This window comes from Bubalus kerabau, chromosome 8 (assembly GCF_029407905.1).
Source record: "Bubalus kerabau isolate K-KA32 ecotype Philippines breed swamp buffalo chromosome 8, PCC_UOA_SB_1v2, whole genome shotgun sequence".
NCBI lineage: Eukaryota > Metazoa > Chordata > Mammalia > Artiodactyla > Bovidae > Bubalus > Bubalus kerabau.
Window position 1 is genome coordinate 45,407,449 of NC_073631.1, and position 13,929 is coordinate 45,421,377.

At 35.3% G+C, this 13,929-nt stretch overlaps 1 protein-coding gene across 4 annotated transcripts in view; it reads left to right on the top strand.

Moving 5' to 3' along the window:
- The window catches only part of MAGI2 (membrane associated guanylate kinase, WW and PDZ domain containing 2), an 831,153-nt gene that overhangs the window by 6,217 nt on the left and 811,007 nt on the right, over nt 1-13,929 (top strand). The gene's annotated exons all lie outside the window — the stretch shown is intronic.

Sequence of the window (13,929 nt, forward strand, 5' to 3'; positions counted from 1 at the left end):
CCATAGTATTCCCAGTCTCCCTCTTTCAGGCTTTTCTATCTGAGCAAGAACATTTGAGTACTATTACGAAATTTCAAAATGAACCTCACCTACCACAGGGTGTTCGTAGGGCCAGTCTTAGTCAAAATTGTGGTTTGTTGTCTTCTGTGTTACTCCTTCTAAAGTATCTGTTTTCCTCAAATTTACTGATAGCATCCTTTGCTTCCAGGACTTTCCAGGTCTCATTTGACAGTGGCTATACCTTGCTAACTAAGCTGCTAATTAGCTTGTGAGCTGTGAAAATTTTCCTGTGGTATGAACTCTTCTAGCAGTGTTTGCATTTTAAACAAAGTTGTCATGAACTGATTAGTGCTCTGCTTATTAATATGAGGGATTGTAAAACAGAATATAGTATGAAGCTGGCCTTTGGGGAGCTTCTTTTCAGCTTTGGATCTAGGAAGACAAGAAACAATTGGTGACTCCTTGAAGAGTCTGTAATCAGTAACTGTATTTTGTTGTACAGATGTTAGTAAAACTGAAGCATATAGAAAAGGATCTGTAGAAGTGGAACTTCAAGAGGATCTCTAATGATAGGTAATACCCAAATTATCAGGGAGGTAGGATAAGAAAATTGTAACATTTTAGGAAAAACTGGAATAAAAATGTTTAAAGGTATTTAGCACATGGTGTGTTAACGTCCTTGTAGAGGATACTGCTCGTGTTTGTTTTCCTGATCAAAGGCAAAAATACCTTCTATTCAAGAATTCATCAAGCTTTCATGCACTGAAGCCATAATCTTGAGATCCTGAGCATTGGGACTTATATACTGAATTTACTTCCCATTACACCTTGAAGTACTCTTTCTATCTCAGCATTTAAAAGTAATCTCAAAGAAGTTTTGTGTCAGAGGTGCTTTTAAAGATTCCTTTAGCAATATTGATTACTTTAATTGAGGTTTATTGAAAGTGCTCAGTATAGCTCCCTTGTGGTTCATGTTCTATAAATACATCATCATCTTATTGATATATAGTAGAGTTTTCATTTCATTGCAGTCAGCCTAACACCTTGTAGAAACCTTACATTTACACCAAACTGTAAAGAGGAAGCATTCTTTTCCTCTGGTTTTCCACAGAACTGAAACCCCAGAACTGAGTAAGAATCACTTTCAAGTGTGTTTTTAGTAGTGTAAGTCTGTTTCATTTGAAGGGTCTCTGTGGAAAATCCTGAAAAAGAATGAACATGCTAAGAATCCAGAAAACATCAAGGTGCATACACCAAAAAAATTAGAGAATTAAAATTATGTGATTTTTGAAACAGGACAATTTTGAAATAATCTAAAACTAGTTTTCTCATGAATTTTTTTGATATAAATGGTTTCCACTTTACTGGTTGGATTTAGTTTAGGTCAGGAATGGCTAAATCCTATGAGAAAGCACTCGGTTTACTTTTTGGGCTTTCCTTGTTTAGATAGAGATGTTGATTTTTTTTTTAGTGTGATTCAGGATATACATCTGTTTAAACAAAGGGGTGCTTTCAGTGACCCCTTCTCAGCCAGTGCTATAACATGCTTCACGAGTAAGACTTCACGTGTGGTCCTTCAGGTACCCTCAGTGATGTGAAAGAAAGAGAATATAAATCCTTCTTTTGAGATAGCATAGATTGCCCCCTCCACATATCCATGTGTGTTACTCTTTGAGTAGTCCTAAGTTAAAGTAACAGTTCGAAAAAATGAAATCTTTCCCTTCTCTTTTATTTCCAAAGAGAAAACATAAAAAAGAAGCTGGGATTGGCTAGCAGGTATATGAAGTTCTATTTTGTGTGGATCCCCAGGTTATGCTATTTCATTCCTATTGTATATACAAGTCTTCATATGGTGCTGCATATGGTAACTTCTATTTCCTAATATATAGTTGCTACTCTGGGAATCATGTCTTTCCTTTATTATTGGTGTATTAGAATTTAAGAACAGTGATAACTAGTCCATTATCTAATTTAGGTGATAAAGAGATGGTATTAAACTATTACTATATCTATTACTATTTCATATCCCCCAAACCTGAAACACATTTAACTATAACGAGGCCTTTGATGAAGTTATCAGTTGTTCATTTTCCACATTTCTTTCTTTCCAATCCACAGAATTCTTTATATATGCATTTGCTTGAATTAAGGTCTGCCGTGGAATCTCCTGACTTTCTCAAACTGGTCTTAACAAATGTTGGCGCCAAACTTATCAAACCATATCACATTATTTTATGCCCATGAGATCACTTTTTTCCCCACTATTAGGAGTGTTCTTTTACAAACAAACACTGATTATGGACCCAGATTTATAATATGTTCCCTGATGTCTTCTCCCCTGTTCATGGGAAAACTTTGTCAGTCCTTATGATCACACACACGTGCACACACATACACTCTACTTTTCTGTTAACGATTCTGTTTCTCTCATCAGAATATACTCTCTGAAAACAGTTGGATATTTGATTATCTTCCTACGTCCATTGCATAGTAGAAGATGTAACATGTGATTAATGTATATTTTAGTTATGATTTAAAAAAGCTGATTCTCTTGTCCACATCACAGAAGGAGTATAATGTGTGTTTATAAGATTAATTGGTTTAAAGTCTTCATTTGTTTTAATCATGTGTCTTTTTAGTCAGTTTTACTAAAGCTGAAGATAAATGCTAATCATACTAAAAATCACTACATTGTTTTTCTAAGAAATTATGAAAATTAATAGTCAAATGTAAACAATGAGAGGTAGAATTAAAGGAAATTGTTCTAAATAGTTTGATCTGTGAAAAATTAACTCTGGATAACATCTATGAATCATGTTAGTCTTGTTTTTCCAAATCATGTTTGTCCAAAATAATGTAGAGAACTCTCCCTCAGTGCTCCCTTATACCCATCTACTATTGCAATGAGGACAAGTAAATGGCAACCCATTCTAGTATTCTTGCTTGTGAAATCCATGGACAGAGAAGCCTGGTGGGCTACAGTCCATGGGGTTGCAAGAGACTGATACAACTTAGCAACTAAACCACCACCGTTGCAATGAGGAGGCAAAGAAGAGATATCATACCTTTGCATAGAGCTTTGCTGTTCTGAATGTGGTCCATAGAGCAGCTACCTCAGCATCACCTGGGGGTTTGTTAGAAGGAAGAATCTTGGACTTCATTCACCCCAACCTATAGAATTAGAATGCACACATTTGAACAAGACCATAACTGCTTTAATTCTGCTTTAATGTTTGAGAACCAGCCTACAGCTGATCTAGTAACTTGGGGACAGGTTGTGAATATGGAAGGTCATTTCTTTTCTCAAGCTTTGTAATGGAAGCAACTCTCCCTCCAAGTCACCCATCTGTCTGTGTCCTAGAAAGAGGAGGAAATGAACCTTATGAGAAGCTAATATCTTTCTTCTTCTTTTTCCCAAACCAACTTCTATTATGTACATTGGGAAAGCAATGAAGTGTAGCAGGAGACACTAGAATTGAATCTGGTCCCTGGTATATGTTTGCTGTATGAAGTTGGACAACTTCCTTAAACTTTTTAACCTTATTTCCCTCTTCTGTAAAGTGGAAATTATAATACTTATTGGTAAGATTGTTTTGACATTAGAGATAAACATGAGGAATTATTTCCTATAGCATACTTGCCTCATATTAAGCAATAAATAAATAGAAACTATGGTTGATGTTGCCTTGCCTCGCTTTCCTCATGGATCCTTCTTGACAGCAGAAATGTAATTTCTTCTAATGCCATCTAAGTGTTTGTCTCAGGTGTCTTTTGGAAGTGGACACTGAGAATTCTACCTGGTTTGCCTTCCTGCTACTTGATTTCAAACAAACAAGCTAAAGAACTTCATGTGCTTCTCTCACATATACACTTACATATTGGAATAAAATGCCCCTGGAGATACAAAGCAAAAAAGGAAACTCATATTCTCAATATCAATTTCTTCTTCTAATAAAGGGAATGTTGGTTACATCCCAATAATATTGTCAAGGGAGGTTAGTGTCAGAATTTACTAGGGAAAGTAGGCATTTCATTAGCTAAGATAGAGAAGGAATTTAGCATGAGAGCAGAAGAATTAAAATCTATTTGCAGGCCTCTAATTCTGAGAACTGCCACTACGTGATAATTCTGTTTTTAATCTGGGTGGAAATTTTAATATTGGAGCTTCTATACCATTATTACACTCCATTACATTATAAGTTAACAATGTTGTCTTAAGAATATTATATAATGAAAAAAAGTGTGGGTTATAAAAAGCAAATTTTCACAGAGAAATTGCACAAAGAAATCTTTTATTTTCTGAAGGACTTAACTTGAAAAAAAATTTAAAAACTTATCTGAGAAAATGTGTGATAAAAACTCCACACATATAGTATACATTAAGATATACATTAAGATAATTAGCCATTGTCAATCTGCACATTATTTTATCATAGCAATATGAAAGAAAATAGGTTTTTTTTTTTGATAAATTAGCAATTTTGGTCACAACTTTATGTTAGCATCATTGTTTCTTACAACTAGTGAGATTATCGCAATGTGGTATTCAAGTTTTCACATTAAAGTGAACATTGTCATGTTAAATTTTAACAGTCACAACTGGAGAGAAAAGCAAGGGACCCTGGTTAACTTTATTAGCTTCTTTTGGTTACACAAACTTTAAAGATCTGACACAATGCATGTACCAACCATGACCTGAAGAAGTTTATCTCGTTGTAACTTCATTAACTTCAGCTAGTTTTCTTGGTTTTAAATAAACTTTATACAGTCATTTTAGTGCTGTATGTCTTTACCTAGAAATGAATGCATGATTAAAAACTAAAGCCATTTAGCTTTATATTTCTATAAATACAAAGATAATTTATATAGATAAATTTTAGATCAAATTTAAAGTAAAGATAAAAGATATAACCAAGAAAATGACTGAGTCAAGTCTTGACAGAAGTGAGAGAGCTACCCATGAGGAAGTTGTTGTTTAGTCCCTAAGTTGTGTCTGATTCTTTTGTGACCCGATGAACTATAGACTGCCAGGCTGCTCTGGTCATGGAATTTCCCAGGCAAGAATACTGGAGTGCCATTTCCTTCTCCAGGGGATTTTCTGACCCAGGGATCAAACCCGCATCTCCTTCATTGGCAGGCAAGTTCTTTACCACTAGGCAACCTAGAAAGATATAGGTTGGAACATAGGTTTGAGGGCTTCTTACTTATGCAAGAGGATCAGTGAAGTAGGCAGTTGGATGTAGAGTCCTGGAATTCAGGAATGAGGTCCCTGATGAAGTGTACATTGGGTTTAACTGCTCATTTGTGGAGCAAATGGAATCTAATGAAATAATTCAAGGACTGAGTACAAAATGAAGGAACATTTTCCTTATTGAGCACTGGTTTACACTACAGTGTTTCAGGTTTAAAAATAAAATAAAATTAAATTAAAAAAAATAGTTGGGGAGATAAAGGAGAATCAGCAAATGAAACCAAGAAGTCACAGAAAGACAAAAAAAAAAGACAGAATTGTGTCCTTTAAGCCAAGAGAAGCATTTCAGAGCATGATCAGCTGTGTCAGATGCTGCTGATTTGTTATGGGAAATGAAGACTTTCTGATGTCCACTGGTTTTGGTAACACGAAGAGTTCAAGAGAAGATAAATGGAGATAGAAAATGCAGGTGATTAAGTTTGTTTTGTTCTTTACTGTAAAAAGAAGGCAAGAGACAGGACAGTTGCTAGAGGAAAAAGAAGCTATAGGCCAGATTTTTTTAAGCTAAACAAAAAAATTTTAGCTTGTTCGAATTAAAAATAATGATTCAATAGAGAGGAGGAAACTGACACATATATACATGTACAGAGAAAGAATTTCAGTGTCTTTAAGTAGATGTTAGGTAGGGGATGAGATCCACAGTATAAAAGGAGAGGTTAGTCTTTTCAAGAGTACAGACTATTCATTCATATTAGTAGGAACAAATAGCACTTAAGGACAAAGAAGTATTTAGGTGGGAATCTGCTGGTGAGAGCTTCTGAATGTTGGTGGGAAGATCTGCTGGTGAGAATTTCTGAATGTTCTCTTCTGATTTTAGCAACTTCTCAGTGAAGAAAAAAAACAAGATTATGGTGGAGGAGGTATCAGAGATTTTGAGGAAAAAATCAGAAGTCTGAAAGTCTAGAGTAGGAAAGGAGTGGTCTAGATGGCAACCCACTCCAGTATTCTTGCCTGGAAAATCCCATGGACAGAGGAGCCTGGTAGGCTGCAGTCCATGGGGTCACAAAGAGTAGGACACGACTGAGTGACTTCATTTTCACTTTTCACTTTCATGTATTGGAGAAGGAAATGGCAACCCACTCCAGTGTTCTTGCCTGGAGAATCCCAGGGACGGGGGAGCCTGGTGGGCTGCCGTCTGTGGGGTCGCACAGAGTCGGACACGACTGAAGCGACTTAGTAGTAGTAGAGAAACATAAAGTGATAGATGGGTAGCATTAAGGTCCACTTGAAATTAATGGTCAGTTTTCCACAGACACATTGCACAATATAGGTAAGATGTGGAGAAGACAGAAAGTTGGATTTAATTAGGGTTGTGTGTATGATGAAGCAGGAGGAGCAAGGGAGTCAAGGTGGGTTGCATTAAAACGACTATGCTGATAAATGAGAGAATTTAAGCTGGGTAGAGAATGAAGTGGGGTGAGGACTGTGAAATCTGAGTGGGATCAGAAGATGGAAGATTTCGGTAGGCTTGATGAGTTTTGAGTTGGTATTGGAGATGTGAGGAATCCCACTGTTGTCTGTTTAGAAGTATCTGATGTCACATTCTTCCATAATACTCTCAGGGGCAATGATGTTCCATTAAAGGTGTCTTTTTAAAAAATATTACCCTCATTTTGTGCAAACATGTCTGCCAATTGCATATATTACTACCCATTTTCACTAATTGGTCAATTCTCTAAACAACTGGCAAAAAGCAAGTACTGATGTTGCAGCTGCTGCTATGTTTCAAATTGATGCAGGAGAGAAAAAACAACCAAAAATATTATATGAGATAATGATAGAATAAATACTTGTTTACAGTGTGCAATTATGAATCCATATCATTGATACTACAAGACTGATGCTTGAGTTTACTTTTGTATTGTTAGAAGCCCTGCAGTCTTTACAATAATTATTGTGGGAAATAATTTATGCATTTGTAAAAGGACCCCATACTTGCATTCCCACTTGGTTGGTGGAGCTCTGATCCTTCTGCCAGTCTTTTCCTGCAGGGATACTTGGGCTCTGTTTGTTATACTCTCCTTTGGCTAGGAAGCACATCCAGCTGACAGATTTTTTTGGAGAAATATTGTTCTCATGCCTGAAGCTAAGGGTAAGTAACCCCAGGCTCATGGGTCCATATTCTTCCTATAGAACCCTGGGGCATCTTCAGTTAGATCACAGTTATTTCTAAGACTTTTAAGATTGTGACATGGAATATCATGGTGCTTATGATAATAAACAAAATAAAAAGAATATTATGAGAAATGTAGCCCTTTATTTTTGTAACAGTGACCTGTCTCTCTGCAAGCAGACCAATTGGAAATGAGTTAAAATTTTAATATAGGCTGCTTAGTCAGATATCTTGATTTGTCATCCATGTAGAATTGTGACTGTATAGTGGAACAAGCCAGGATCTTGTAATGTTCACAGTGCAAGATTTTGGTTATAACTGGAAGCAACACTATTTTAACAATATGTAATTCCTGGATCTTTGCTAATGTCAAACTTGTTTGCTAAACTGAAATGTAGTCCTAGAAAGGAATATATACATTTGAATGACCAAAGAAAGATTGGCCATCGAATAAAAAACACTTCAAATTTTACATCAAACTATAGACCTTTGTATATGGTACTTATATTCATTGCAGAACCAGGTATTAAAAGTTCCACAAAATGAATCATCAACTGATACCTGAAATTATTTTTTCAAATCAGCAGATTAATTTCTTTACACTGTTTGTGGATCAGACCTTCAAAGATGTGTAGAAACACAAGTCTTTTGTCATGAAGATATGCAGATGCCCTAAAATTGTGATTTTTGTTTTCACATATCCTGGGTACTTTTTGTATCTTCAATGAAATATACATAACCATAGCCTATAGACTCTGAAACATGCTTAAAAGTGAGATCAAACAAACATTTTCATAGATTAAACTTTTCCATTAGAAATATAGTATATGTGAACCTATTCTTTTATATAAAGGAACAGTTGAAATGCCCTAATATATGTTTTTACAAAAACCACATGACACCAAATAATTTTCCAAAGCTGCCATGGTAGTTACCTGGGAATAATATATTTTAGCATTGGAGTAGATTAAGGTTTTGTACATAATCAGTACCATATGTGTTTAATCAGTACCAAGGCCAGAACTAGAATCTATGACTCCTAACTTCTTGTTTAGTGTGCTTCTCCCAACACAATTACAGAAAGTTATTCTTGAGCTCAACATCATTTAGTGTCTCCTCTTTCTGATAGAATTGTATCCTCTTAGAAAAGTGTATATTTAACCTTCAGTCTTCAAATGCTCTGCTAACTTAAATAAGAGGATTTTTAATATATTATAAATGATATTACCTTTGTCTCCAAAGGTTGAATTTCAGCACATGTAAAAGCATATTAGGTGTCCCATAATACATTTTTCATAAAATAGACCATCAATCAAGGTGCAAAAAAAGCATGTTAGAGCAATGAGGGTCATTACAGAAAGTAACTTGGTAACTCCAGTATAACTGGATGGATGTTGTCACTTCAGGTGAGCGTATGTGAAATATCAGGATATTTACCTTCATTCTGTAGTTTCTTTAAATTTGTTTTTCAAAAAGGAAGATGAATGTAGTGATGGAAGCTAACACAGGCAACAGAAGTAGTTACTTTTAAAGCTGTTTTAATCCGTTTATTGATGGACTTAGAATTTATATTTAAACATTATATCGAATTTTCCAATTAATTTCACAAAAGAGATGCTTTTTATAATGATTGCCCAAGTGTGCTCCCTGTTTTGTGTCAAGAATATCTAATATGGTAATACCAACAAGTGATGCCCTTAAAACTAATGCTCACTGTTAAATATCACACCATTTTAGAGCTTCGACAAGTCCTGAAGAGTGTGAGGTGTATTACTCGAAATCATTTTAATTTAACATAGAAATGATCAGCAGGTCCATGTAGTTCACAGTGGACATTTGAAATATAATTTATTTTCTTTGGGTTTAGTATCAATAACTACTTGATTATTAATTTTCAGTTTTCTTTTCATATTTACCTGCCTATTTGCCATTCTGTGTGCTCTTCATTTCTTCCTAAATATCTAAGTTTCTGCCAAATACCAACTCTCTTTGACTGAAGAGCTTCCTTTACTGCTTCTTGTGGCATAGGTTTAGACACTATAGGTGACGGTTTCCTTTCATTTTTGTATGTTTAGGAATGTTTGTATTTCACCTTGAATCTTGAATATTTTTCCTAGGTAGAAAATTGTCATTGGACAGGTACTTGTTTTTCTTTCCACAACCTTTCATTTTTAGCCTCCCTTTTTTTTCTGATGAGAAGTTAACTATCATTTTTAACATCATTCTCTTATGTATCATGTGTCATTTTTCTTTGGCTTCTTTTAAGATTTTCTCATAAGGATTTCAGAAGTTTGAGTAATTTGAATTTTTTTTAAATAATTTTATGTATTTTTGGCTGTTCTGCATCTTTATTGCTGTGTGGGTTTTTCTCTAGTTGCAGAGAGCGGGGGCAACTCTCTAGTTGCTGATGCGGGCTCCTGAATGCCATGGCTTCCCTTGTGGAGTGCAGGCTGTGGAGCTCAGGCTCAGTAGTTGTGGTGCACAGGCTTAGTTGCTTCTTGGCACGTGGGACCTTCCCAGATCAGGGATCCAACCTGTGTCTCCTACACTGGCAGGATTCTTTACACTGAGCCACCAGGGGAGCCCTGGTAGATTGGAATTTTTTAAAAAGTGTTTTTGCAGTTTTCTGAGCTACTTAAATCTATAAATTTGTATCTCTTATCAAATTTGAGAAACTTTAGGCCATTATTTTATTATTTTATAATGTTTTTTCTGTCCCATTCTTTCTTCTCCTCCTATTAATCTAATGATACATATGTCATATCTTTTAATATTATCCCATAGGTCATAGAAGCTCAGTTTATTTAATACCTTTGTCTTGTGACTTCAAATTGAATACTTTCTGCCAATCTCATTTTTAGGTTTACTATTTTTTTGTCTGTTATCTCTAATCTGCTATAAAATGCAGCCAGTGAATTTTTTCAGATATGGAATTTTTCACTTCTAGAATTTATTTTTGTGTTTCCACTCTGCTGAGATTTATCATCTGTTTACTTATTATTATTGTTTTTACTTCTGCCTTTGAACATAATTATAATATCCACTTTAATTGTCAGTCAGTTCCATCATATGTGCTATCTTGGGGTGACTCTCATTGATTTCCTTTATTGTTGAGTGTGGATGATTTTTTTTCCCTTTCATTTATTTGTTCTATCCTGGATATTGCTCTACATTCTGAAAAGTGCATTGTCATGCTTTTCTGAAAAGTGTTTATTTTTTGTTTTAACAGGTGGTTAATCCTGCTGAAATTCCAAAATGTGATACATGTTCAAAAACAGATATATTCAAACTCTTATCTACAGTGTAGGACAGCTGAAATTTCTGTTTAGTCTTTTCAGCTTTGATCAGGCTTCTTGGACTCCACCCAGACATAGATAGTTCAGAAATTAGCCAGATATTTGGGCAAAATTTGAAGCTTCCTTCTGTGACTCTGTCCTTCTGTGACTCTTTCCAGATGAGAAAGATAAAAAGAGACATTGACCGGTGGGATCTAACTTGAAACTAATAGGTAGGACTTTGTGTTGCTAGGAATTAGCCAAGTACTAACAATAGGCTGGAGTATTCTACTATAGAACATGCAATAAAACAAAACTCAGAATACAAACACCAAGCAGGGAATTCTGTTACTATGATGCATCAAGACAAAAATAAGATCACACTATAGTCATGTCTAAAAATAGACAAAACAGGAAAATTATCCAATCCACAAAAAAGACTAAACTTGCCCTCTGTGGGAAATATAATTGATTGCCACTTTTTTAACAGTCTCTAGATAAGAAATACTAAGAATTCCCTCCACTTTCTAACACTTTCTAAGAATCGCGAGCAAAAATCTGCTTTCTTGAACTGTTCGCAAGAGAATATAAAATAAGCCCCAATTCTAGAATATATAAGATTCCCCATAGTTTCCCTTGAGGTGTGTTCTCATTTCTGAGCCAATAAACCCAGTTTTGTTCACCTGGTTATCCTTGGTTGAAGGGAAATGACTCAGAATGTTCCCCTTTACTTCCCAGTATCTATAGTAACCCCTAAATCTGACCTCTGATTTTTATAGCCATAACACAAGAGAAATGGCCAACTTCTGGCCGATGCTGTGTGTGTCTGCCCTGAGGCAAAACACAGTAAAAATCTTCGGAAAATCATCAGTATTATTCTCTTTTTTTATTTTCTGACTACTTTTGGTTTCTTCCCAGTGCCTTCACAAAGTCGTTTATTATAGTTTGTCCAGAGTTTATAGTTGTAATCTCCACCAAGCTGTCCTGATATGAATTACTTCTCCTTTATCGAAAGTAGAAATTTGTTTTTGTTGTTGTTGGAAAATATCACTTTGTGTCAGTAATCTGTTACTACATTGAACACTCTTTTGTGATATTACAACTTCGTAGTGCCCATCACACTGCACTGAAGTGAGTAGGCATTGAGTTACTAAGCTAATAAACTAACCTAAATCCTGAAATTTGGGGGGGCCATATAGATTATTTAGTAAGAGACTTGCTGAATTTTCACATTCTTATGTTGGATAGTAATTAAAAGACTTGTCCAGCCATATAAGTCCAAGAGTTTGTCCTTTTCAAGATCTAATTTTAGAAATAATATAAAATTATCACGCATCAGATCATTATAATAAATGTATTGATTGATCCACAAATATGTTACTAGAAAGTAACATGGAAAAGATTTGTAGTCTGTGCTTTTGAGAAGATAATTTGTCAAGGAAACAACAATACCTTGAAATAAACTTGATGTGAACATTAATTTTCTTAAAAATTTTCCGAAGCCTTATTCTTTTTTTTTAAATTGTCTTTTTTTTTTTCAATTGGAGGCTAATTACTTTGCAATATTATAGTGGTTTTTGCCATACATTAACATGAATCAGCCGTGGGTGTACATGTGTTCCCCATCCTGAACCCCTCTCCCACCTCCCTCCACATCCCATCCCTCAGGGTCATCCCAGTGCACCAGCCCTGAGCACCCTGTCTCATGCATTGAACCTGGACTGGCGATCTGTTTCACATATGATAATATACATGTTTCAATGCTATTCTCTCAAATCATCCCACTCTCACCTTCTCTCACAGAGTCCAAAACACTGTTCTATACGTCTGTGTCTTTTTTGCTGTCTTGCATATATGATCATCATTACCATCTTTCTAAATTCCATATATATGTGTTAGTATACTGTATTGGTGTTTTTCTTTCTGACTTACTTCACTCTGTATAATAGGCTCCAGTTTCATCCACCTCATTAGAATTGATTCAAATGTATTCTTTTTAATGGCTGAGTACTACTCCATTGTGTATATGTACCACAGCTTTCTTATCCATTCATCTGCTGGTGGACATCTAGGTTGCTTCCATGTTCTGGCTGTTAAAAACAGTGCTGTGATGAACATTGGGGTACACATGTCTCTTTCACTTCTAGTTTCTTCGGTGTGTATGCCCAGCAGTGGGATTGCTGGGTCATATGGCCATTCTATTTCCAGTTTTTTAAGGAATCTCCACACTGTTCTCCATAGTGGCTGTACTAGTTTGCATTCCCACCAACAGTGTAAGAGGGTTCCCTTTTCTCCACACCTTCTCCAGCATTTATTGTTTGTAGACTTTTGGATCGCAGCCATTCTGACTGGCGTGAGATAGTACCTCATTGTGGTTTTAATTTGCATTTCTCTGATAATGAGTGATGTTGAGCATCTTTTCATGTGTTTGTTAGCCATCTGTATGTCTTCTTTGGAGAAATGTCTGTTTAATTCTTTGGCCCATTTTTTGATTGGATCGTTTATTTTTCTGGAATTGAGCTGCAGGAGTTGCTTGTATATTTTTGAGATTAATTCTTTGTCAGTTGAGAAGCCTTATTCTTAACTGTTATGTATCAGTCATTGTCTTATTTCTTACGGGAATCAAGTACATTCTTTAACTCGATCATTTAAAGTCCAATGTGTTTCTCCATTGGAATAGATTTGTCCGAGTTCTGTCTAAAGAGACAAATCTTTTAACATTATTTACTTTTTTGTTGTTGTTGTCAAACATCAGCAGTTTTAATCAAACGTTGGTAGAAGGAAAAATATTCTGAAAGGAAATTTGATTATTTTTTTGTTTAAAGATTTACTATATCCACATTTTCCTTTGGCTTACTTTTTGATCAGGAGTAAAGGTAATTAAAAGCATCGAGAATTTAAGATCTGATGAACAGTGATCACCTATCCATGGAATAAGTGAGTCAAAGAAATGGAAGAAAGAGAAAGAGCTAACTATTTTTTAGCCCTCACTCTTAGATTACTCCAACAATGAGAAAAGAACTGTTTCTTTACCTGCCTCTGGCCTTGTGCACCGAAAATAGTGACTCTAGGCTCCCTTAGAGCTCTTTTTGGGTCAGTTGTGATATGAATTTTTTTTTTTTTCTTTCCAAGTATACATAAGTGATTTTTTTTTATTTTATTTTATTTTTAAACTTTACAAAATTGTATTAGTTTTGCCAAATATCAAAATGAATCCGCCACAGGTATACATGTGTTCCCCATCCTGAACCCTCCTCCCTCCTCCCTCCCCATTCCATCCCTCTGGGTCG